Here is a 25,472-nt window from a genome sequence, read left to right as displayed (position 1 = left end):
ACGGCCGAATAAACCCTAGACGTAACATGGTATCCAGATAGGAGCGCAGATGGATGTTTTCGGGCTCAGACAGGGCATACAGCCTCCCACCCGGTATACTAGCGCCAGGAACCAGATCTATCTGACAGTCGTAGATCCTATGTGGTGGAAGCGTTTCTGCTTGTTTGTCATCAAACACGTCCCTGTATTCCTGGTACGCGTTGGGGAGGCACACTACCTTTTCTGCTGCTGTGGCCACCTCTTGTCCTGGTCTCAAGGTCTTGGCCGGAGGGCCTGAGGACCCACCACAGAAGCGGGCACAATACGAGGAGTCCATGCTCAGTACAAGGGATTCCCAATCGATGGAGGGGTTGTGTTTCTTAAGCCATGGCAGTCCTAGGATGACACCATACTGAGGCGCACAGATGACGTTAAAGTCTAATACCTCCTGGTGTCTTTGTTCGTAAACCACCTCCAAATCCCCGGTGTGTTGACTGATGGGACCAGATAATAAACGTCGCCCGTCCACCGCGAAGACTTCTTCTGGAACTTCATACCGCAGTAGTGTCACCCCAAGTCGTTGAGCCTCTTTCTCATCCATGAACACCCCCGTGGCTCCTGAGTCAATCATAGCAGAGACCGAAACCCACTCGTTTCGTACTTTCAGATGCAGGGGTATGAACATGTGTTTGGGACTGGATGTGGCATGTATCTGTGCTGAAGGTATGGAACCATGACTCCGGGAATCCCCTTCCCTGTTCCGGGAGTCCTCTAGTTTTCCGCCCCTTTCTCCGCTGAAGCAGCGGACAAGCGGTTGGGGCGAGGTCGTCCGGATCTCGGTTTCGCGGGGCACTCTCGGACGTAATGCCCTTTCTTCCCGCAGTATAAACATAGCCCTTGCTTCCTTCGAGACTCTTTTTCGGTGGCGGTAAGGCTGGCTCTAACCGCACCTATGTCCATGGATTCAGCACGATGCGCCGGTGTCGAGTCTGGTGTAATCGGTTGGCTGCCTGTGAGTGGTGCCTTGTCTTTCTTAGGTCCTCCCCCACGACGTTCGCTCAACCTATGATCCAACCTAAGTGCCAGACTGATCAAGTCCTCGCACTGGACTGGCTGGGGGTCGATCTGTGCGATGACGTCCTTCAGTTCTTCGCTCAATCCCTGGTGGAAGAGCGCGATTTGTTTCGCGGGGGGCCACTTGGTTTCCGCCACAAGGCGCCGAAAAGCATTCAAGTAGTGGACTAGCCCCGCATTGCCTTGTTTGAGTGCGAGTAGTTCTCTATCGGCTGTGTATGAGTCCGCTCTCCGGTCAAACACCTTTACGAATTCCTCTTGGAATGAGTCCCAATCATACAACAGCGGATCGTCCCTGCTAACCAAAGGCACAGCCCATTGAGCGGCGTTCCCTGCTAAGTATGATATCATGAATGCCACTCTGGCCTGGTTCGTGGGAAACGATTTTGGCTTGCAAGAGAAGTGTAGGGCTACCTGGGTTATGAAGACCTGGACGGTATTGGGATCCCCACTGTACCGTTCTGGTGTGGCCAGTGGAATAGCCACAGGCATTTCCACGACGACGGCCGCTGTTTGTCCTGTATGTGATGTTCCGGCGTTAAACGGATTCCTCTGTTGGGTATCCATCCTGGCATGCAGGTCAGCCGTTTCTTGGCGTGATGCGGTGAGTTCGTTCTGTACGTCCAACAAGGCGGCCAGCACGTCTTCCATTGAGGCCATGACACCTCACCCAACCGGGAGGATGATTGTTATGTCAGGTCGGATATTATGTAATCCCCTGGTTTCCTCAGGATTGGGGCAGCTCTTAGGCTTCACCCTTGTCTGTGCCCACAACAGAAGACAGATAGGTATGTTGTCGTAAGTAGCTTTATTGAGCAAGAATTGGCTACACACACGCAAGAATACTCAAACTAGTAAGGCGAAACCACTGCCCTAGCAAGGTCTTAGATTCCAACCGTCCTCTGCATGAATGCCGGTCCCGACATTCTCCAACAGAGGACCCAGTGCTAAGCAGTGGCCGACAATGCCACTCGAGTTCAATCTGATGGTGTATTCCCACAGATCGTCCTCCGCATGAGTGTCGGTCCCGACACTCCCCAACGGAGGGCAAGCACACTTGTGTGAAGGGCTTCTTGAGGCACCCTTGTCCTCACGCTCAAAACCCTTGAGCGGGGACAGCGGCAATGACTTAGCAGCCTTAGCGTCTCTCACGCTCGATAAACCCTCGAGCGGGGACAGCGGCAATGTCTTAGCAGCCTTAGCGTCTCTCACGCTCGATAAACCCTCGAGCGGGGACAGCGGCAATGTCTTAGCAGCCTTAGCGTCGCTCACGCTCGATAAACCCTCGAGCGGGGACAGCGGCAATGTCTTAGCAGCCTTAGCGTCTCTCACGCTCGATAAACCCTCGAGCGGGGACAGCGGTAAAGTCTTGGCTGCCTGAGCGTCTCTCACGCTCGATACACCCTCGAGCGGGGACAGCGGAAATGTCTGGGCAGCCTTGGCGTCTCGCTCGCTTGATAAACCCTCGAGCGGGGACAGCGGAAATGTCTGGGCAGCCTGGGCGTCTCTCTCGCTCGATAAACCCTCGAGCGGGAACAGCAACAAGAGATTCAGAAGCACTCGGCTTCCTTTCTGCTCGATAACCCTCGAGCGGGGACTGGGGCAAGGAAACAAGGAAGGAGGAGCGTTTCGTGGCTCATGCTCTCTCGAGCTGGGACGGGAGACTCCAGGGACAGCGGCGGATGCTTCACGGCTTACCCGTACTGGCGGCTTGCTGTCAGTATCCTCGGGTCGTCGTTGGTGCTCTCCCTCTGGACGTCTCGGGGAATGGTTCTGCCTCTGGAAACTCGAAATATCCGACGCCGAGTCCCGCCACCGCTGTTTGTTTTAAGGCGGCGTCAGCTTCCGTCGCGTGCGGTGCCCTCCTGGGTAATGTAGTTCTTGTGGAGGGCGTCGCGGGATTTGTAGTTCGGTGAACGGATCGCTCCGATTGCGGGATTGAACCGCGGGACTGAACCGCAGTGTCCTAACACACGGTATGGGGAATCTTGCCAAAGTACTGAGAAGTTAACTCCACTTCTCTGTCTTAGTACACCTCCGATGTAGATAGTAGGTTCTGTTCGCACGAGGCGTTAGATATACACGCCTCGTATACCCACAATGCTTCTTGCGGGAAGAATTGTTCCAAAGGACTAAGGGTTTCTATCCCACTAATTTTGTTAGTAGATAGACCAAGTACTCTCAAAGTAAAACAAACAGAAAGATGTGCACTCCGCACTTGATAGACAAAAAGTTTGGACAGGGCAACAAAGAAAAACACTGGAGGCGAGCCCGCACTCCACGGATATACTTGCAGTAGTCGAAAACACTGAACAACAGCAGGATAAGGCTTGTATCTCACGAACCCACAGGAACTCTGACCTCGCAGGCTCTTCGTCGGCGATGCAGGAACCCAAGAACTCTGACCTCGCAGGCTCTTCGTCGGCGATGCGGGAACACAGGAACTCTGACCTCGCAGGCTCTTCGTCGGCGATGCGGGAACCCAGGAACTCTGACCTCGCAGGCTCTTCGTCGGCGATGCGGGAACCCACCATCCAGAACCCGGAAATGGATTGACAGGCACTGTACTGGTCATGGGGAGGAGCTTAAATAGAGTCCACCCCTTGTCCCGATCTCCAACGTTGCATGGCCTTCTGGGACATGTAGTGTTTCCTTAGTGGATGCGTCACACGGAGTCTCTTTCTCCCTGCTGCGACGGCTTTGGTGATCGCTACACCTCCTCCTGCTTCAACACCCTCCGCATGCTCCGCAAGATCTACAGATAGATACCAACAGATACAAGAAAGACAGTCACCCAGGCCCTCGTCAGCAGCAGACTCGACTACGGAAACGCCCTCTATGGGGGAGCCCCGACCAAGCTCATCAAACGACTAAAACACATCAAAAATGCCTCGGCACGACTGATCCTCGATGTACTATGCCACGGCCACACCACCCCCACCTGAGAAACCTGCACTGGCTCCCCGTCAACAAGAGGATATCCTTCAAGCTCCACACCCACACACACCAGGCACTCCACAAGACTGACCCTGCTTACCTCAACAGACGGCTCTTCTTCTACATCCCCAATAGCCAGCTACACTCCGCTGACCTCTCACTTGCCACCATCTTGTGCATCTGAAGAACAACCACCGGTGGGAGATCCTTCTCCCACCTTGCCGCCAAGACATGGAACACCCTCCCACTGAGCCTACGACAGACCCAAGACCTTCTGACCTTCAGGAGGATACTCATGACCTGGCTGTTCGATCAGTAGCACCCACCACCCAGCGCCTTGAGAACCTTGCGGGTATGTAGTGTGCTTTACAAACTAAATGGTTGATTGATTTATTTAGGGACACTGTATGTGGTCCGTCGCTTAAGGGTATGCCCTATTCTGCGCCACCCTCTCGGAGCAGAGCGGCCAATGGTTCCATACATCCTCCTAGGGGACCTCAACTTCCACCTGGAGAACAACAACGACCGCAACACCACCACCCTGCTGGACAACCTCACCAACCTGGGACTCAAGCAACTGGTGACCACCCCCACCCACTACGCCGGACACACACTCGACCCCGTCTTCTCATCCAGCAAGGACATCGCCTTCAGCCACGCCACCGGACTCCACTGGACGGACCACAGCTGCGTCCACTTCAGCTTCGGTAGGACCACGGTCCACCACCACCAGCTACAGGTTGCACGCAGGAGCTGGAACAAGATCACAGCCGACCATCTCACGACCTCCCTGAACATGAACCCTCCCACCAGCACAACGAACCCCAGCCAGGCAGCCACCAACCTCACGAAGTGGATCAGCGACTGCGCAGACGAGCTCGCCCCTCTGAGGACCCCGCCCAGCACACCCGGTACCAAGAAAGCCCCATGGTTCACCAACGAACTCAAGAGCTCCAAGAAGAACTGCCGAGCCCTCGAGAGAACCTGGCGAAGAGACCCAACACCGGACAACATGACTGCCCTCAAGCTCGCCACCCGAAAACACCACCAACTCATCCACGCCACCAAGAAAACTGCATTCAAGGAACGACTGGACAACAACGCACACAACAGCAAGGAACTCTTCAACATCGTCAAAGAGCTCTCCAACCCCAACGCCGGAAACAACGACATCACCCCTTCTCAAGACCTCTGCAACTCCCTCGCCTCCTACTTCCACAACAAGATCGCGGACATACACAACAGCTTCAGCTCTCTACCGACGAACGCCACGACCGAACCACCGCCCCCACCTCCACCCTCCGCGCCTGGACTCCCATCAGCACCGAAGACACCGTCCGCACGATGAACTCCATCCACTCCGGATCTCCGACCGACCCCTGCCCTCACCACGTCTTCAACAAGGCCGACGCTGTCATCGCACCCCACCTGCGGGACATCACCGCCACCTTCCCGGAGAGCTGGAAGCACGCCGAACTCAGCGCCCTACTCAAGAAGCCATCGGCCGACCCGACCGACCTCAAGAACTACCGCCCCATCTCGCTGCTCCCGTTTCCAGCAAAAGTCATCGAGAAGACCGTCAACAAGCAACTGGCCGCCTTCCTCGAGACGAACGGATCCCTCGACCCCTCGCAGTCTGGCTTCTGAGCCAACCACAGCACCAAGACCGCCCTGATCGCAGCCACCGATGACATCCGAGCGCTACTCGACAACGGAGAAACAGCGGCCCTCATCCTCCTCGACCTCTCCGCGGCCTTCGACACTGTCTGCCACCGCACCCTAGTGCAGCGCCTCAGCAACGTCGGAGTCCAGGAGAAGGCACTGGAGTGGATCATCTCCTTCCTCGCCGGAAGGACACAGAGAGTCTGTCTCCCTCCGTTCAGATCTGAAGCCACTGAAGTCATCTGCGGCGTCCCTCAAGGCTCCTCGCTCAGTCCAACCTTCTTCAACGTCTACATGAGCCCCCTCGCAGACATCGCACGCCAGCACAACCTCATCATCATCTCCTACGCTGACGACACCCAGCTGATCCTCTCCCTCACCAACGACCCTGCCACCGCCAGAGCCAACCTTAACGAAGGGATGAAAGAGGTAGCCGAATGGATGAAGAACAGCCGCCTGAAACTGAACTCAGACAAGACGGAAGTCCTCATCCTGGGATCCTCACCCGCCGCGTGGGACGACTCCTGGTGGCCCCCCGCCCTAGGCAGCGCACCCAAACCAACAGACCACGCACGCAACCTGGGCTTCATCCTGGACTCCTCCCTCTCCATGACCAGACAAGTCAACGCCGTCTCCTCGTCATGCTTCAACATACTGCGCATGCTACGTAAGATCTTCCGGTGGATCCCCACCGAGACCAGGAAGACGGTCACCCAGGCCCTCGTCACCCGCCGTCTGGACTACGGCAACTCCCTCTACGCCGGAACCACCGCCAAACTCCAAAAGAGACTCCAGCGGATCCAGAACGCCTCAGCGCGACTCATCCTGGACGTCCCCAGTCGCAGCCACATCTCCGGACACCTGAGAGACCTGCACTGGCTCCTGGTCAGCAAGAGAATCACCTTCCGTCTCCTCCCACACGCACACAAAGCCCTACACAACCAAGGCCCAGGATACCTCAACAGCCGCCTCAACTTCTACGCTCCCAAACGCCAGCTTCGATCGACCAGCCACGCCCTCGCCGCCGTCCCCCGCATCCGAAGAGCCACCACAGGGGGACGGTCCTTCTCCTACCTCGCCGCCAAGACATGGAACTCCCTCCCACCCACCTCCGCCTGACCCAGGACCACCTCACCTTCAGGAAGCTACTCAAGACCTGGCTGTTCGAGCAGTAGCGGACCCCCCCAGCGCCTTGAGACCCTCTGGGTGAGTAGCGCGCTATATAAATGCGATGATTGATTGATTGATTGATAGCTATTGGAAAAAGTAACGTAGACAGGGGGCACCCCTGTCTGGTCCCTTGTCTCACCCTGATTTCATCTGATAGGAGCTTGCCCGTACGAGCCCACACGGTGGGTCGTTGGTACAACAATTGCACCAGCTGTAGATAATCATCCCCCAGCATGTATTTACGTAAGACCGCTGCGAGACAAGGCCACTCCAATGAATCAAAAGCCTTCTCCAGGTCCAGTACTAGACAGCCAGATCTGGGCCATTTCTCCGTAGCATATTTTTGAATTCGGAATAGTTGTTGAATATTTAGGTAGGTGCTTCTAGTGGGTACAAATCCATTCTGGTCATTACATACCAGAGTTGGCACAAACAGGGCAAGACGTTTAGCCGGGGCTGAGGCAAGGATTTTATAATCTGTGTTTAACAGGGCCAATGGATGGTAAGATTCCAGGAGGTCAGGGTTCCTGCGTGGCTTTAAAAGAGAAACCAGCGTTGCCTAATTTTGTGTGGGGGTGAGCATTGAATATTCCAGCGCTGCCGCATATAAAAAGTATGCCTTGTGGTAGGCCATCCGGACCCAGCGTCTTTCCATTCGATAGAGAGTAGATACTATCCATTATTTCCTCCAGCAACAGAGGAGCACCTATGTCTCCCTGCTGATAATCCGTAAGCTGTGGCAACGTTAGTGTGGACAGGAAATTCTGCATGTCTATATCCGTAGCGATCAAGCAAGATCTGTATATTGTGGAGTAGTGTTCCTCAAAAGCGTGGTGTATATCTTTTTGGGTGTGCATCATGACTCCATGTGTATTTTGAATCGCTGTCACGGGTGCGGTAGCCATGTCTTGTCGTATCCGCCACGACAGCAGAGTACCTGTTTTATCTCCCATATGATAGGTGCGCGCTGATTGTGCTGCATAGTTTAAATTACGGAGGCGGTCTAGTAACCTAGAATGTTCTTCTCTAAGATGTTCCAAAGGACCAGTGTTACCCTCCAACGCCTCTCCCTCCCTTCAAAGCAGGTCAGTTTTGAGGTGCGTGATGTCTGCCTCCAGCTGTCACCGCATGCCCGCTCGTGCACCAAGGCAGTCCCCCCTGTTCACAACTATGAACGCGTCCCACTCCACCAAAGGCGTTGTGGCCGTCCCAGAATTCTCTTCAAAATACCTGGGGATATTGGCAGCCAGTAGGTCCAGGGAGGGCGCATCCAGTAAAAGGTCTCGTTGCCTTTTTCATCACTCTCCTTTTTCAGGAACGTCAATGTATCATCACATTTTGAACTTGTAGAAAATAAACACACAATAAAGTAGCTGTGCGTGGTGGAGCTTTCGCCACCTAGCAGAGTTTAAAAGTCTGTAGGTCAGGGGCTCTCTGTGAAAACTTATACACAAGGCAAAGGCTATGCACAGTAGGGAATGGCCATATAATGGCCATATAATGGTACCTGAAGTCTTTGATGGAGCGGGCTCTCCATGAAGCACTCTGCTTAGGGTGGTGTGGAGTGGTATGGCTCACTGGTTAGAGGCAGCAGACCCGGAAGCAGAGAGCGGCCCGGGACCAGGGTTCAATTCCCGACGCAGCAGGGTCGTGGACCAGGGTCAGCGGACTTGATAATTCTCGCCTCGGTGCCTACTCTAACCAGGTATCACACTCGGCAACTCTGGGCATTAGCTTGCCTCATCTCTACAACGGCCCCCCACATTCACCGGGGATGCCTGGTTTCACCTTGGAGATACCCAGTAGGGACCATCTCACAGGGATAGCCAGGACGGGTTCCCCGGCGGTCTACAGCGCCACGACGCCTCAGGGCAGCAGTACGCTTTACAAGACACAGACATTTACATTTACAGGGTGATGTACAAAGTAGGTGTTTAACCACTTAATTGGGCTTGGGTGACTGGAGGAAGTGGACTCTCTGTGAACATGTGTGCACACTGTAAAGGATGTGATAGTAATTGTTCTAGCAGTGCTTAATTCGTAAAAGAAAAAAGAAAAAAAAATGTGCAATGGCCATCATCAAGAGCCCACCCTAACTTCCACTACCCATTGCCCCTGTCTGATCTGCCAATGACAGCACCAACTATTCCAGTCCCCTAAAAATGGCTTGGCCGGCAGATGTTAACCATTTTTAATGTTTATTGAATTAATACGTGTTAGAAATGGGGTCTCTAGTTGGCAGTGGCTTGCACCCTGTCCAAGTATTGACCTTTACTTCTAGTCAGGATAATGGAGTTATACAACCAGATAACCCCTGCTCACCCCCTTGGTAGTTTGGTACAAGCAGTCAGGCTTAACTCAGAGGCAATGTATTGGTACAAAGCCCATAGTAACACAGTGAAGACACTACAAATGGATACCAAACAAATTTATAAAAATGAGGTATCTTATCTAAAGGAAACAAGACCAAAATGACAAAAATACCACATACAGAACTCAAAATGTGACTTTGAAAAGGTTTCAGGCAATTTTGTCCAGAGAACTCTATGGATGATGTCATTTTACACAAAGTACCTTAAATGCGTCAAAATCCACCAGGGAAAACAGCCGTAGAGGAGGGAAGTGTTGGAAAACACAGCAATACATTGATTCTTGAGTATTGGGAAGGCGACGCGTCAGTTCTGCTGCACGCAGGAGAAGTGTTATGTCGAATCCAGTCTGGAAGCAATCCGTTGATTCCAAGACAGTTCCGGTGTGCGGGTCATGCATTGAAAAAACATGGTGCACAGGTGTGATGTGTGGAAATCCAGATGTGCTGGAGGTCACTGCGGTGATGGCAAAACAGGCACTGCATTCCTTTCTTCACCTATGGCCCCACGATGCGTATATTCTTTCAGCCACACAGCGGGGCCTCCGCTTGAGTCAGTTCGGAGGTCTCGGACTTCGAGACATGATGTGCTGGGCTCAAGCTGCAGCAGTTTCTTTGGCCAGTAACAGGTGATGCAAAAATGTCTTGAGGCGCATGGTGGGGATGCATGGAAATTTCTCCTGCACGGTGGTGCTGGTCAGAAAAACAGGCAATGGAATGCGATGTGCTGATTTTGATCATTTCAGGCAGGTCTTTTCAGCAGGAACAACCTCTAAAGTCCCAGAACAGGATTTGGCACCACGAGGCAGGCCAGTACTCCCAGCAGTGGGTTCAGGGATGCTGCAGATTAAGTCTTTGGGGGCCCTGGGACTTCCAACAGGATGCAAGTACACACAAGCCTTTGGAGAAACTTCTCAAGCAGGATACAAAGCAAAGACCAGTCCTTTTCCTTTCCTGAAGTAGAAGCAGCAACTGCAGGCCAACCCAGAAAAGAAACACACAGCAAAGGGGCAGTACTCCTCCTCGCAGCTCTTCAGCTCTTCTCCTTGGCAGAGGTTCTTCTCCATCCACAAGTATTCGAAAAGTCAGGGGTTTTAGATCCAATACTTATACTCCTTTTGGCCTTTGAAGTTGGCATTCTTCAAAGGATTGTCTTTGTAGTGAATACATTTGTGCCCTGCCTGCTCTTGGCTCCAGTACACACTAGGGGGGGGGGCCGGGGGGGCGGAGACAGCTTGTGAGAGGCCAGGCACAGCCCTATTTGGGAAACAACCATTACAACACAGTCATTACAACGCACTACATTTACAATGCAGTCATTAAAATGCAACTGCCTTTACATCGCATGCCATTACAACACAGCCATTACAACGCATATCACTACAATGCATGCAATTACAATGCATGTCACTATAACACATGCCATTACAATGCATAATAAGGTAAGTAATGGGGAATAGTCATTTTTACCCCATCCACTATCCAACACTTACCCTACTGTTGCACCCACTGTAGTGGGAATAGTGAGTTTTCCCATATACTATCCAACACTTACCCTACTATTGTCATTTTTTCTGTTGTAATGGTATGTGTTGTAATGGAATGCGTTGTAAAATCATGCAATGTAATGAATGTTGTAACATGTCTTGTTCCCCGATTCAGGTGCAGGTGACAACTCTTCCCACCACTGTAGCTCACGAAGGCCCATCAGCCTATTGATGGGCCATGCAGGGCACACCTCAACTCCCTTTGTGTGACTGTCTAGAGTTAATTCAAAAACAGGCCCCTGTCAGTCTAAACTAGACGTTGATTCTGATTTCACAGGCAGGCAAAGGCACTGAATGGTTATAGAAAAAAATGCCCACTTTCTAAAAGTGGCATTTTTAAACATGCAATTTAAAAACTAACTCCACTAAAAGATGTATTTTTAAATTGTGAGTTCAGGGATCCCAAGCACCAAATCTCTATTATTTTCCCCATTGGAAGTTACCCGTGTAAGAGGTTACAAGGCAACTCCAATGATGACCTATGGGAGAGATAGTCCTTGCAATAGTGTTAAAAAGAAATACATTAGCACTATTTCACTATCATAACATGTAAAACACACCAGTACATGTCTTACATTTCACATACACTGTACCCTGCCCATGGGAGTACCTTGGGCCTACCTTAGGGGTGCCTTACATGTAGTTAAATGGAAGGTTATGGCTTGCCAGGTCAACATGGTCACAGACACTGCAATGGCATGTCTAAGACCGGTTTGCAGGGATAGTCATTTGGATAGATCACACAGTGCACTTTACTAGAGACTTACAAGTACAACAAACATGACAATCATGGAGAAGCAGTCATAATCACAATTTGCACAGGGAGCACTTGCACTTTAGGACTGATCAGCAGTGGTAAAGTGCCCAGAGTACATGAACCAGGAAAAACAAAGTCAAGCATAACAGTCAAACATACAGGAGGTAGAGGCAAAAAGATGGGGAACCACACTAAGGATTCCAGGTCTAACAATATACAACTTTTGTAGTGCTAATCTGTGTATTAGACAGCACCACCATGTAGTAAGCTGTCAAAAGGGCCGGTGTTGAAAATCAAGTGCTGGTGCCGAGCATTGGAAACCGCTTGCTCTAATTTAGCACAGGGTGTTAGACCTGTGAGCCTTAGGGAGGTCTTCCCCAAGCTTTTTGCCTACTTGCCTCAATTTTTCTGCTAAAATTCACGTTTATTCACCTAAAGACTTTGTGTACTTCACCACTTCTGACCAGTGCTAAAGTAATTGTGCTCCTCCTCTAAACATAGTTAAGTTGGTTTACACCTGCTTGGCATATTTAATTTCCTTAAAGTATAATGCTACTAGTGGGCCTGCAGCACATATTGTGCCATCCACTTAAGTGGCCCCTAAAGACATGTCCCAGATCTGCCATTGCAGCTTCAAAGCAGTTCTTAACTGCCAGTTCGACTTGGCAATTTACCCCCCTTCCCCTTCTCACGCCTTAAACTTCTCTTTTATTGCATATGTCTTCCCAGAGATAGGCCCAATTAAGCCCATGTGCAGGGTACATTGTAATTAAAAGTTTGGACATGTGATTTTAAGTTTTGCATGTTCTGGTAGTGCAAAAAACTCCTGGATCTGTTTTTCAATACAGTGAGGCCTGCCTGCCTCATATAATAACAATGAGTTGCATCTTTACATTTTATAAATGCTTACTTTTTATTGGGGACACATAAGCATTTCATGCTTGATATCTATGAGAACGATGGATTTGAAATTACAGTTTTCAAAATTCCACTTCAAGAAAGTTGGCCTTTTCCTGCCTTAGCCCTTTTGTGCTTGCAGCATGGAGTCACATGACTGGGTGTAACTGGCAGATAAACATTGGGAATTCGTCCCAGGTAGTCACACAGTAGAGGGATTAGATGTACCTCAATAGGCCGTCTGCTGGCAGTGTGGGGGGAAGGAGGGAAACACAGCCAAACTGGCAACCAAATAGGCTGTGCTCTGAATTCACACAAAGGGCTTTTCACCTCCATATTGTCTCTGCAGCCAGCTTGGTGCCATTGCAGGGTTGTCAGGAAATTCTAAGCACTTCAAAAAGCAACCTCTAGAAACTTCTCACAACTTCAAAGAATGTACCAGATATAAAAATAGAGCCCTTAGACCCACTCTTCAGTTTCTGGACCTGTTGATGGAGTCTCACAGGACTGCCTACTACAGTGGCCTCCCGTGCACTCCACAAGACTGGTTTGCTGCACCTGGAAGGACTGCTTTGCTGCCCGGAGCTGGCCTTGAACCCTCAGACGCCAGCCCTGTTGTTTGAGCCCTGCATTTTCACCTGAACCTAGGACTATCAGAGTGACTCCAAGGGTTAATTTGCTGGCCTCCTGTCCACAGCCACAGGGGCATAAAACAAAAGGCTCCCACCATCTTTAACCCGCACCTCGAACCAGCATGAGTGAGTCATTCATTTCATTTATAACTTTATTCTGTTAAGAACAGATAACCATAAAAGTACACACAGAATTTCATCACAAAGAAAAATACATCAGAGAATTACATTCTAAAAAAAAGGGGGACAGTCACAAGTATATTAACAATAATTAAAAGTGAGATTTCTCACATACAAATTTTGTTCCGCAGTCTAAAAACATTTTTGTAAAATTCAGAAATAGATGCCACTGTCAATACAGTATCTAATTTCTGCAATACTAAAAAAGCTGGGCGACAGCGCTTAACTTCCATCTCTTTTAGTATGGGAACAATCAGTCTCTTCCGAGGGACTGTAAAAAACTTACAAAAAAATAAAATATGAATATCCGTTTGTTTAGATAGGTCATCACACGGGCATTTAATTAATTCATGTGACCAGGTATTCATAACAGGGAAACTAAAAACTCTAAAAAGGATATTTAACCTAAACCGTGTCAGCACAAACGTCTCATGTTCACTCATAGTGAGGATTAAATACGGTTGCATTTTGCCCTGGGTCAATATCAGTTGATGTGCTAATACTGTCTTTTTCTTTATTTCCTCACTGGCTCCTATATCTTCCAGGTACTTCAAACACTGTTTTTTCAGTATCTTCCTCGAAATATTACACATGGAGAGAGGAACTTCAAAATAATTCTGACAGCCCATTTTTACAAGAAAATGTTTTACATAAGCGAGCCATCTTATCCTACTCAGATGTTCTAAACTTAAAGCATCCATTATAATAGCACGATTCAGTACACACGCGTCGGTTGTCCAGACCCTATGCCAGAGAAGCATTGGCTGGGTTTTGATTACGTCTTCAATATATGGCTGACCGAGTTCCGTGTGACAAATATAAGTAGAGACACTCTCAGGTACAGCTAAGATGTATCTCAAAAACATATTTTCTTCAAGCTGGATGGGTTTTACGTTAGCATATCCCCATATACCTGCACCATAGACAGCAATTGATGTACATGTAGCGTTAAAATTTTTTTAAAGTTCGCCAGTTGGCTTTAAATTTTCAGGGCCATTATTGATTTACAAAACATTTATCTTCTTGCTTTTATGGCAGTTGCCCATGTGCCGGCTTCATGAAATAGAATACCTAAATATCGAAAAGTGGGGGTGAATTCCAAGGGACTAGCATTATTATACATAGTTTTCTTGCCAAAGTACTGAGAAGTTAACTCCACTTCTCTGTCTTAGTACACCTCCGATGTAGATAGTAGGTTCTGTTCGCACGAGGCATTAGATATACACGCCTCGTATACCCACAATGCTTCTTGCGGGAAGAATTGTTCCAAAGGACTAAGGGTTTCTATCCCACTAATTTTGTTAGTAGATAGACCAAGTACTCTCAAAGTAAAACAAACAGAAAGATGTGCACTCCGCACTTGATAGACAAAAAGTTTGGACAGGGCAACAAAGAAAAACACTGGAGTCGAGCCCGCACTCCACGGATATACTTGCAGTAGTCGAAAACACTGAACAACAGCAGGATAAGGCTTGTATCTCACGAACCCACAGGAACTCTGACCTCGCAGGCTCTTCGTCGGCGATGCAGGAACCCAAGAACTCTGACCTCGCAGGCTCTTCGTCGGCGATGCGGGAACCCAGGAACTCTGACCTCGCAGGCTCTTCGTCGGCGATGCGGGAACCCAGGAACTCTGACCTCGCAGGCTCTTCGTCGGCGATGCGGGAACCCACCATCCAGAACCCGGAAATGGATTGACAGGCACTGTACTGGTCATGGGGAGGAGCTTAAATAGAGTCCACCCCTTGTCCCGATCTCCAACGTTGCATGGCCTTCTGGGACATGTAGTGTTTCCTTAGTGGATGCGTCACACGGAGTCTCTTTCTCCCTGCTGCGACGGCTTTGGTGATCGCTACACCTCCTCCTGCTTCAACACCCTCCGCATGCTCCGCAAGATCTACAGATAGATACCAACAGATACAAGAAAGACAGTCACCCAGGCCCTCGTCAGCAGCAGACTCGACTACGGAAACGCCATCTATGGGGGAGCCCCGACCAAGCTCATCAAACGACTAAAACACATCCAAAATGCCTCGGCACGACTGATCCTCGATGTACTATGCCACGGCCACACCACCCCCACCTGAGAAACCTGCACTGGCTCCCCGTCAACAAGAGGATATCCTTCAAGCTCCACACCCACACACACTAGGCACTCCACAAGACTAACCCTGCTTACCTCAACAGACGGCTCTTCTTCTACATCCCCAACCGCCAGCTACACTCCGCTGACCTCTCACTTGCCACCATCTTGTGCATCTGAAGAACAACCACCAGTGGGAGATCCTTCTCCCACCTTGCCGCCAAGACATGGAACACCCTCCCACTGAGCCTACGACAGACCCAAGACCTTCTGACCTTCAGGAGGATACTCATGACCTGGCTGTTCGATCAATAGCACCCACCACCCAGCGCCTTGAGAACCTTGCGGGTATGTAGTGTGCTTTACAAACTAAATGGTTGATTGATTTATTTAGGGACACTGTATGTAGTCCGTCGCTTAAGGGTATGCCCTATTCTGCGCCACCCTCTCGGAGCAGAGCGGCCAATGGTTCCATACATCCTACTAGGGGACCTCAACTTCCACCTGCGGGACATCACCGCCACCTTCCCGGAGAGCTGGAAGCACGCCGAACTCAGCGCCCTACTCAAGAAGCCATCGGCCGACCCGACCGACCTCAAGAACTACCGCCCCATCTCGCTGCTCCCGTTTCCAGCAAAAGTCATCGAGAAGACCGTCAACAAGCAACTGGCCGCCTTCCTCGAGACGAACGGATCCCTCGACCCCTCGCAGTCTGGCTTCCGAGCCAACCACAGCACCGAGACCACCCTGATCGCAGCCACCGATGACATCCGAGCGCTACTCGACAACGGAGAAACAGCGGCCCTCATCCTCCTCGACCTCTCCGCGGCCTTCGACACTGTCTGCCACCGCACCCTAGTGCAGCGCCTCAGCAACGTCGGAGTCCAGGAGAAGGCACTGGAGTGGATCATCTCCTTCCTCGCCGGAAGGACACAGAGAGTCCGTATCCCTCCGTTCAGATCTGAAGCCACTGAAGTCATCTGCGGCGTCCCTCAAGGCTCCTCGCTCAGTCCAACCCTCTTCAACGTCTACATGAGCCCCCTCGCAGACATCGCACGCCAGCACAACCTCATCATCATCTCCTACGCCGACGACACCCAGCTGATCCTCTCCCTCACCAACGACCCTGCCACCGCCAGAGCCAACCTTAACGAAGGGATGAAAGAGGTAGCCGAATGGATGAAGAACAGCCGCCTGAAACTGAACTCAGACAAGACGGAAGTCCTCATCCTGGGATCCTCACCCGCCGCGTGGGACGACTCCTGGTGGCCCTACGCCCTAGGCAGCGCACCCAAACCAACAGACCACGCACGCAACCTGGGCTTCATCCTGGACTCCTCCCTCTCCATGACCAGACAAGTCAACGCCGTCTCCTCGTCATGCTTCAACATACTGCGCATGCTACGTAAGATCTTCCGGTGGATCCCCACCGAGACCAGGAAGACGGTCACCCAGGCCCTCGTCACCCGCCGTCTGGACTACGGCAACTCCCTCTACGCCGGAACCACCGCCAAACTCCAAAAGAGACTCCAGCGGATCCAGAACGCCTCAGCGCGACTCATCCTGGACGTCCCCAGTCGCAGCCACATCTCCGGACACCTGAGAGACCTGCACTGGCTCCCGGTCAGCAAGAGAATCACCTTCCGTCTCCTCACCCACGCACACAAAGCCCTACACAACCAAGGCCCAGGATACCTCAACAGCCGCCTCAACTTCTACGCTCCCAAACGCCAGCTTCGATCGACCAGCCACGCCCTCGCCGCCGTTCCCCGCATCCGAAGAGCCACCACAGGGGGACGGTCCTTCTCCTACCTCGCCGCCAAGACATGGAACTCCCTCCCACCCACCTCCGCCTGACCCAGGACCACCTCACCTTCAGGAAGCTACTCAAGACCTGGCTGTTCGAGCAGTAGCGGACCCCCCCAGCGCCTTCAGACCCTCTGGGTGAGTAGCGCGCTATATAAATGCGATGATTGATTGATTGATTGATAGCTATTGGAAAAAGTAACGTAGACAGGGGGCACCCCTGTCTGGTCCCTTGTCTCACCCTGATTTCATCTGATAGGAGCTTGCCCGTACGAGCCCACACGGTGGGTCGTTGGTACAACAATTGCACCAGCTGTAGATAATCATCCCCCAGCATGTATTTACGTAAGACCGCTGCGAGACAAGGCCACTCCAATGAATCAAAAGCCTTCTCCAGGTCCAGGACTAGACAGCCAGATCTGGGCCATTTCTCCGTAGCATATTTTTGAATTCGGAATAGTTGTTGAATATTTAGGGAGGTGCTTCTAGTGGGTACAAATCCATTCTGGTCATTACATACCAGAGTTGGCACAAACAGGGCAAGACGTTTAGCCAGGGCCGAGGCAAGGATTTTATAATCTGTGTTTAACAGGGCCAATGGATGGTAAGATTCCAGGAGGTCAGGGTTCCTGCGTGGCTTTAAAAGAGAAACCAGCGTTGCCTAATTTTGTGTGGGGGTGAGCATTGAATATTCCAGCGCTGCCGCATATAAAAAGTATGCCTTGTGGTAGGCCATCCGGACCCAGCGTCTTTCCATTCGATAGAGAGTAGATACTATCCATTATTTCCTCCAGCAACAGAGGAGCACCTATGTCTCCCTGCTGATAATCCGTAAGCTGTGGCAACGTTAGTGTGGACAGGAAATTCTGCATGTCTATATCCGTAGCGATCAAGCAAGATCTGTATATTGTGGAGTAGTGTTCCTCAAAAGCGTGGTGTATATCTTTTTGGGTGTGCATCATGACTCCATGTGTATTTTGAATCGCTGTCACGGGTGCGGTAGCCATGTCTTGTCGTATCCGCCACGACAGCAGAGTACCTGTTTTATCTCCCATATGATAGGTGCGCGCTGATTGTGCTGCATAGTTTAAATTACGGAGGCGGTCTAGTAACCAAGAATGTTCTTCTCTAAGATGTTCCAAAGGACCAGTGTTACCCTCCAACGCCTCTCCCTCCCTTCAAAGCAGGTCAGTTTTGAGGTGCGTGATGTCTGCCTCCACCTGTCACCGCATGCCCGCTCGTGCACCAAGGCAGTCCCCCCTGTTCACAACTTTGAACGCGTCCCACTCCACCAAAGGCGTTGTGGCCGTCCCAGAATTCTCTTCAAAATACCTGGGGATATTGGCAGCCAGTAGGTCCAGGGAGGGCGCATCCAGTAAAAGGTCTCGTTGCCTTTTTCATCACTCTCCTTTTTCAGGAACGTCAATGTATCATCACATTTTGAACTTGTAGAAAATAAACACACAATAAAGTAGCTGTGCGTGGTGGAGCTTTCGCCACCTAGCAGAGTTTAAAAGTCTGTAGGTCAGGGGCTCTCTGTGAAAACTTATACACAAGGCAAAGGCTATGCACAGTAGGGAATGGCCATATAATGGCCATATAATGGTACCTGAAGTCTTTGATGGAGCGGGCTCTCCATGAAGCACTCTGCTTAGGGTGGTGTGGAGTGGTGTGGCTCACTGGTTAGAGGCAGCAGACCCGGAAGCAGAGAGCGGCCCGGGACCAGGGTTCAATTCCCGATGCAGCAGGGTCGTGGACCAGGGTCAGCGGACTTGATAATTCTCGCCTCGGTGCCTACTCTAACCAGGGATCACACTCGGCAACTCTGGGCATTAGCTTGCCTCATCTCTACAACGGCCCCCCACATTCACCGGGGATGCCTGGTTTCACCTTGGAGATACCCAGTAGGGACCATCTCACAGGGATAGCCAGGACGGGTTCCCCAGCGGTCTACAGCGCCACGACGCCTCAGGGCAGCAGTACGCTTTACAAGACACAGACATTTACATTTACAGGGTGATGTACAAAGTAGGTGTTTAACCACTTAATTGGGCTTGGGTGACTGGAGGAAGTGGACTCTCTGTGAACATGTGTGCACACTGTAAAGGATGTGATAGTAATTGTTCTAGCAGTGCTTAATTCGTAAAAGAAAAAAGAAAAAAAAATGTGCAATGGCCATCATCAAGAGCCCACCCTAACTTCCACTACCCATTGCCCCTGTCTGATCTGCCAATGACAGCACCAACTATTCCAGTCCCCTAAAAATGGCTTGGCCGGCAGATGTTAACCATTTTTAATGTTTATTGAATTAATACATGTTAGAAATGGGGTCTCTAGTTGGCAGTGGCTTGCACCCTGTCCAAGTATGGACCTTTACTTCTAGTCAGGATAATGGAGTTATACAACCAGATAACCCCTGCTCACCCCCTTGGTAGTTTGGTACAAGCAGTCAGGCTTAACTCAGAGGCAATGTATTGGTACAAAGCCCATAGTAACACAGTGAAGACACTACAAATGGATACCAAACAAATTTATAAAAATGAGGTATCTTATCTAAAGGAAACAAGACCAAAATGACAAAAATACCACATACAGAACTCAAAATGTGACTTTGAAAAGGTTTCAGGCAATTTTGTCCAGAGAACTCTATGGATGATGTCATTTTACACAAAGTACCTTAAATGCGTCAAAATCCACCAGGAAAAACAGCCGTAGAGGAGGGAAGTGTTGGAAAACACAGCAATACATTGATTCTTGAGTTTTGGGAAGGCGACGCGTCAGTTCTGCTGCACGCAGGAGAAGTGTTATGTCGAATCCAGTCTGGAAGCAATCCGTTGATTCCAAGACAGTTCCGGTGTGCGGGTCATGCATTGAAAAAACATGGTGCACAGGTGTGATGTGTGGAAATCCAGATGTGCTGGAGGTCACTGCGGTGATGGCAAAACAGGCACTGCATTCCTTTCTTCACCTATGGCCCCACGATGCGTATATTCTTTCAGCCACACAGCGGGGCCTCCGCTTGAGTCAGTTCGGAGGTCTCGGACTTCGAGACATGATGTGCTGGGCTCAAGCTGCAGCAGTTTCTTTGGCCAGTAACAGGTGATGCAAAAATGTCTTGGGGCGCATGGTGGGGATGCATGGAAATTTCTCCTGCACGGTGGTGCTGGTCGGAAAAACAGGCAATGGAATGCGATGTGCTGATTTTGATCATTTCAGGCAGGTCTTTTCAGCAGGAACAACCTCTAAAGTCCCAGAACAGGATTTGGCACCACGAGGCAGGCCAGTACTCCCAGCAGTGGGTTCAGGGATGCTGCAGATTAAGTCTTTGGGGGCCCTGGGACTTCCAACAGGATGCAAGTACACACAAGCCTTTGGAGAAACTTCTCAAGCAGGATACAAAGCAAAGACCAGTCCTTTTCCTTTCCGAAGTAGAAGCAGCAACTGCAGGCCAACCCAGAAAAGAAACACACAGCAAAGGGGCAGTACTCCTCCTCGCAGCTCTTCAGCTCTTCTCCTTGGCAGAGGTTCTTCTCCATCCACAAGTATTCGAAAAGTCAGGGGTTTTAGATCCAATACTTATACTCCTTTTGGCCTTTGAAGTTGGCATTCTTCAAAGGATTGTCTTTATAGTGAATACATTTGTGCCCTGCCTGCTCTTGGCTCCAGTACACACTAGGGGGGGGGGGGGGCGGGGGGGGGCGGAGACAGCTTGTGAGAGGCCAGGCACAGCCCTATTTGGGAAACAACCATTACAACACAGTCATTACAACGCACTACATTTACAATGCAGTCATTAAAATGCAACTGCCTTTACATCGCATGCCATTACAACACAGCCATTACAACGCATATCACTACAATGCATGCAATTACAATGCATGTCACTATAACACATGCCATTACAATGCATAATAAGGTAAGTAATGGGGAATAGTCATTTTTACCCCATCCACTATCCAACACTTACCCTACTGTTGCACCCACTGTAGTGGGAATAGTGAGTTTTACCCATATACTATCCAACACTTACCCTACTATTGTCATTTTTTCTGTTGTAATGGTATGTGTTGTAATGGAATGCGTTGTAAAATCATGCAATGTAATGAATGTTGTAACATGTCTTGTTCCCCGATTCAGGTGCAGGTGACAACTCTTCCCACCACTGTAGCTCACGAAGGCCCATCAGCCTATTGATGGGCCATGCAGGGCACACCTCAACTCCCTTTGTGTGACTGTCTAGAGTTAATTCAAAAACAGGCCCCTGTCAGTCTAAACTAGACGTTGATTCTGATTTCACAGGCAGGCAAAGGCACTGAATGGTTATAGAAAAAAATGCCCACTTTCTAAAAGTGGCATTTTTAAACATGCAATTTAAAAACTAACTCCACTAAAAGATGTATTTTTAAATTGTGAGTTCAGGGATCCCAAGCACCAAATCTCTATTATTTTCCCCATTGGAAGTTACCCGTGTAAGAGGTTACAAGGCAACTCCAATGATGACCTATGGGAGAGATAGTCCTTGCAATAGTGTTAAAAAGAAATACATTAGCACTATTTCACTATCATAACATGTAAAACACACCAGTACATGTCTTACATTTCACATACACTGTACCCTGCCCATGGGAGTACCTTGGGCCTACCTTAGGGGTGCCTTACATGTAGTTAAATGGAAGGTTATGGCTTGCCAGGTCAACATGGTCACAGACACTGCAATGGCATGTCTAAGACCGGTTTGCAGGGATAGTCATTTGGATAGATCACACAGTGCACTTTACTAGAGACTTACAAGGACAACAAACATGACAATCATGGAGAAGCAGTCATAATCACAATTTGCACAGGGAGCACTTGCACTTTAGGACTGATCAGCAGTGGTAAAGTGCCCAGAGTACATGAACCAGGAAAAACAAAGTCAAGCATAACAGTCAACATACAGGAGGTAGAGGCAAAAAGATGGGGAACCACACTAAGGATTCCAGGTCTAACAATATACAACTTTTGTAGTGCTAATCTGTGTATTAGACAGCGCCACCATGTAGTAAGCTGTCAAAAGGGCCGGTGTTGAAAATCAAGTGCTGGTGCCGAGCATTGGAAACCGCTTGCTCTAATTTAGCACAGGGTGTTAGACCTGTGAGCCTTAGGGAGGTCTTCCCCAAGCTTTTTGCCTACTTGCCTAAATTTTTCTGCTAAAATTCACGTTTATTGACCTAAAGACTTTGTGTACTTCACCACTTCTGACCAGTGCTAAAGTAATTGTGCTCCTCCTCTAAACATAGTTAAGTTGGTTTACACCTGCTTGGCATATTTAATTTCCTTAAAGTATAATGCTACTAGTGGGCCTGCAGCACATATTGTGCCATCCACTTAAGTGGCCCCTAAAGACATGTCCCAGATCTGCCATTGCAGCTTCAAAGCAGTTCTTAACTGCCAGTTCGACTTGGCAATTTACCCCCCTTCCCCTTCTCACGCCTTAAACTTCTCTTTTATTGCATATGTCTTCCCAGAGATAGGCCCAATTAAGCCCATGTGCAGGGTACATTGTAATTAAAAGTTTGGACATGTGATTTTAAGTTTTGCATGTTCTGGTAGTGCAAAAAACTCCTAGATCTGTTTTTCAATACAGTGAGGCCTGCCTGCCTCATATAATAACAATGAGTTGCATCTTTACATTTTATAAATGCTTACTTTTTATTGGGGACACATAAGCATTTCATGCTTGATATCTATGAGAACGATGGATTTGAAATTACAGTTTTCAAAATTCCACTTTAAGAAAGTTGGCCTTTTCCTGCCTTAGCCCTTTTGTGCTTGCAGCATGGAGTCACATGACTGGGTGTAACTGGCAGATAAACATTGGGAATTCGTCCCAGGTAGTCACACAGTAGAGGGATTAGATGTACCTCAATAGGCCGTCTGCTGGCAGTGTGGGGGGAAGGAGGGAAACACAGCCAAACTGGCAACCAAATAGGCTGTGCTCTGAATTCACACAAAGGGCTTTTCACCTCCATATTGTCTCTGCAGCCAGCTTGGTGCCATTGCAGGGTTGTCAGGAAATTCTAAGCACTTCAAAAATCAACCTCTAGAAACTTCTCACAACTTCAAAGAATGTACCAGATATAAAAATAGAGCCCTTAGACCCACTCTTCAGTTTCTGGACCTGTTGATGGAGTCTCACAGGACTGCCTACTACAGTGGCCTCCCGTGCACTCCACAAGACTGGTTTGCTGCACCTGGAAGGACTGCTTTGCTGCCCGGAGCTGGCCTTGAACCCTCAGACGCCAGCCCTGTTGTTTGAGCCCTGCATTTTCACCTGAACCTAGGACTATCAGAGTGACTCCAAGGGTTAATTTGCTGGCCTCCTGTCCACAGCCACAGGGGCATAAAACAAAAGGCTCCCACCATCTTTAACCCGCACCTCGAACCAGCATGAGTGAGTCATTCATTTCATTTATAACTTTATTCTGTTAAGAACAGATAACCATAAAAGTACACACAGAATTTCATCACAAAGAAAAATACATCAGAGAATTACATTCTAAAAAAAAGGGGGACAGTCACAAGTATATTAACAATAATTAAAAGTGAGATTTCTCACATACAAATTTATTTCCGCAGTCTAAAAACATTTTTGTAAAATTCTGAAATAGATGCCACTGTCAATACAGTATCTAATTTCTGCAATACTAAAAAAGCTGGGCGACAGCGCTTAACTTCCATCTCTTTTAGTATGGGAACAATCAGTCTCTTCCGAGGGACTGTAAAAAACTTACAAAAAAATAAAATATGAATATCCGTTTGTTTAGATAGGTCATCACACGGGCATTTAATTAATTCATGTGACCAGGTATTCATAACAGGGAAACTAAAAACTCTAAAAAGGATATTTAACCTAAACCGTGTCAGCACAAACGTCTCATGTTCACTCATAGTGAGGATTAAATACAGTTGCATTTTGCCCTGGGTCAATATCAGTTGATGTGCTAATACTGTCTTTTTCTTTATTTCCTCACTGGCTCCTATATCTTCCAGGTACTTCAAACACTGTTTTTTCAGTATATTCCTCGAAATATTACACATGGAGAGAGGAACTTCAAAATAATTCTGACAGCCCATTTTTACAAGAAAATGTTTTACATAAGCGAGCCATCTTATCCTACTCAGATGTTCTAAACTTAAAGCATCCATTATAATAGCATGATTCAGTACACATGCGTCGGTTGTCCAGACCCTATGCCAGAGAAGCATTGGCTGGGTTTTGATTACGTCTTCAATATATGGCTGACCGAGTTCCGTGTGACAAATATAAGTTGAGACACTCTCAGGTACAGCTAAGATGTATCTCAAAAACATATTTTCTTCAAGCTGGATGGGTTTTACGTTAGCATATCCCCATATACCTGCACCATAGACAGCAATTGATGTACATGTAGCGTTAACATTTTTTTAAAGTTCGCCAGTTGGCTTTAAATTTTCAGGGCCATTATTGATTTACAAAACATTTATCTTCTTGCTTTTATGGCAGTTGCCCATGTGCCGGCTTCATGAAATAGAATACCTAAATATCGAAAAGTGGGGGTGAATTCCAAGGGACTAGCATTATTATACATAGTTTTCTTCTGTTTGTTAATACCAGGGCCACAAATCATTGAGAATGTTTTAGTGCAATTAATTTTCAGATCTAAATTTGACATGAAGGTATTAAAAGATGTTATCAGACCTTGTAGGGCGAGGGGAGTCCGAGCCATACTGACCGCATCATCTGCATAGACCCCTTTCTAGAACCCATACTGCAGTTCACTAATAACCGAATTATCTTCCGCCCAGCTTTGAAGTCTACTTAACCCCTTCGACGCTCATGACGAGCTGGGCTCGTCATGAGGTAGCCTCCTTGCACGCTCATGACGAGCCCAGCTCGTCATGAATAAAGGGATTTACAAATTCTCAGAGTACGGGGGGGAATCATGCCGCACGCATGCGGTTAAAATAACTCTCCCAAGGATTTTCATGGACGAATCCAATAAAGAAATCGGTCGATAGCACATACAGATTTGTTTATCTCCCTTTTTAAATATGGGCACGGTAACAGATGTAAACCATGAGGGGTTTAAACCCCTCTCAGAAGTAGCATTAAATAATTGTACTAATATAGGCCCCCACAGCTCGATATTATTTTTGAACTGATCGGCTGGTATGCCTTCTGGGCCCGCGGCTTTACCTTCCCGGGTTGCTTTAACGCTCGTAAATACTTCTGGCAAAGTAACATCCAATTTCATGTCCTTATCACTCTCTTCCCCGGGAGTTTGGAATAGCGTTTGGTGCGGCCCATGAGGCATGCTGTACAATTGGGCAAAATGGTTTACCCATTCATCCTCTGTAA

This window comes from Lissotriton helveticus, chromosome 2_1 (assembly GCF_964261635.1).
Source record: "Lissotriton helveticus chromosome 2_1, aLisHel1.1, whole genome shotgun sequence".
NCBI lineage: Eukaryota > Metazoa > Chordata > Amphibia > Caudata > Salamandridae > Lissotriton > Lissotriton helveticus.
Note: the sequence above shows the minus strand (reverse complement) of the source record.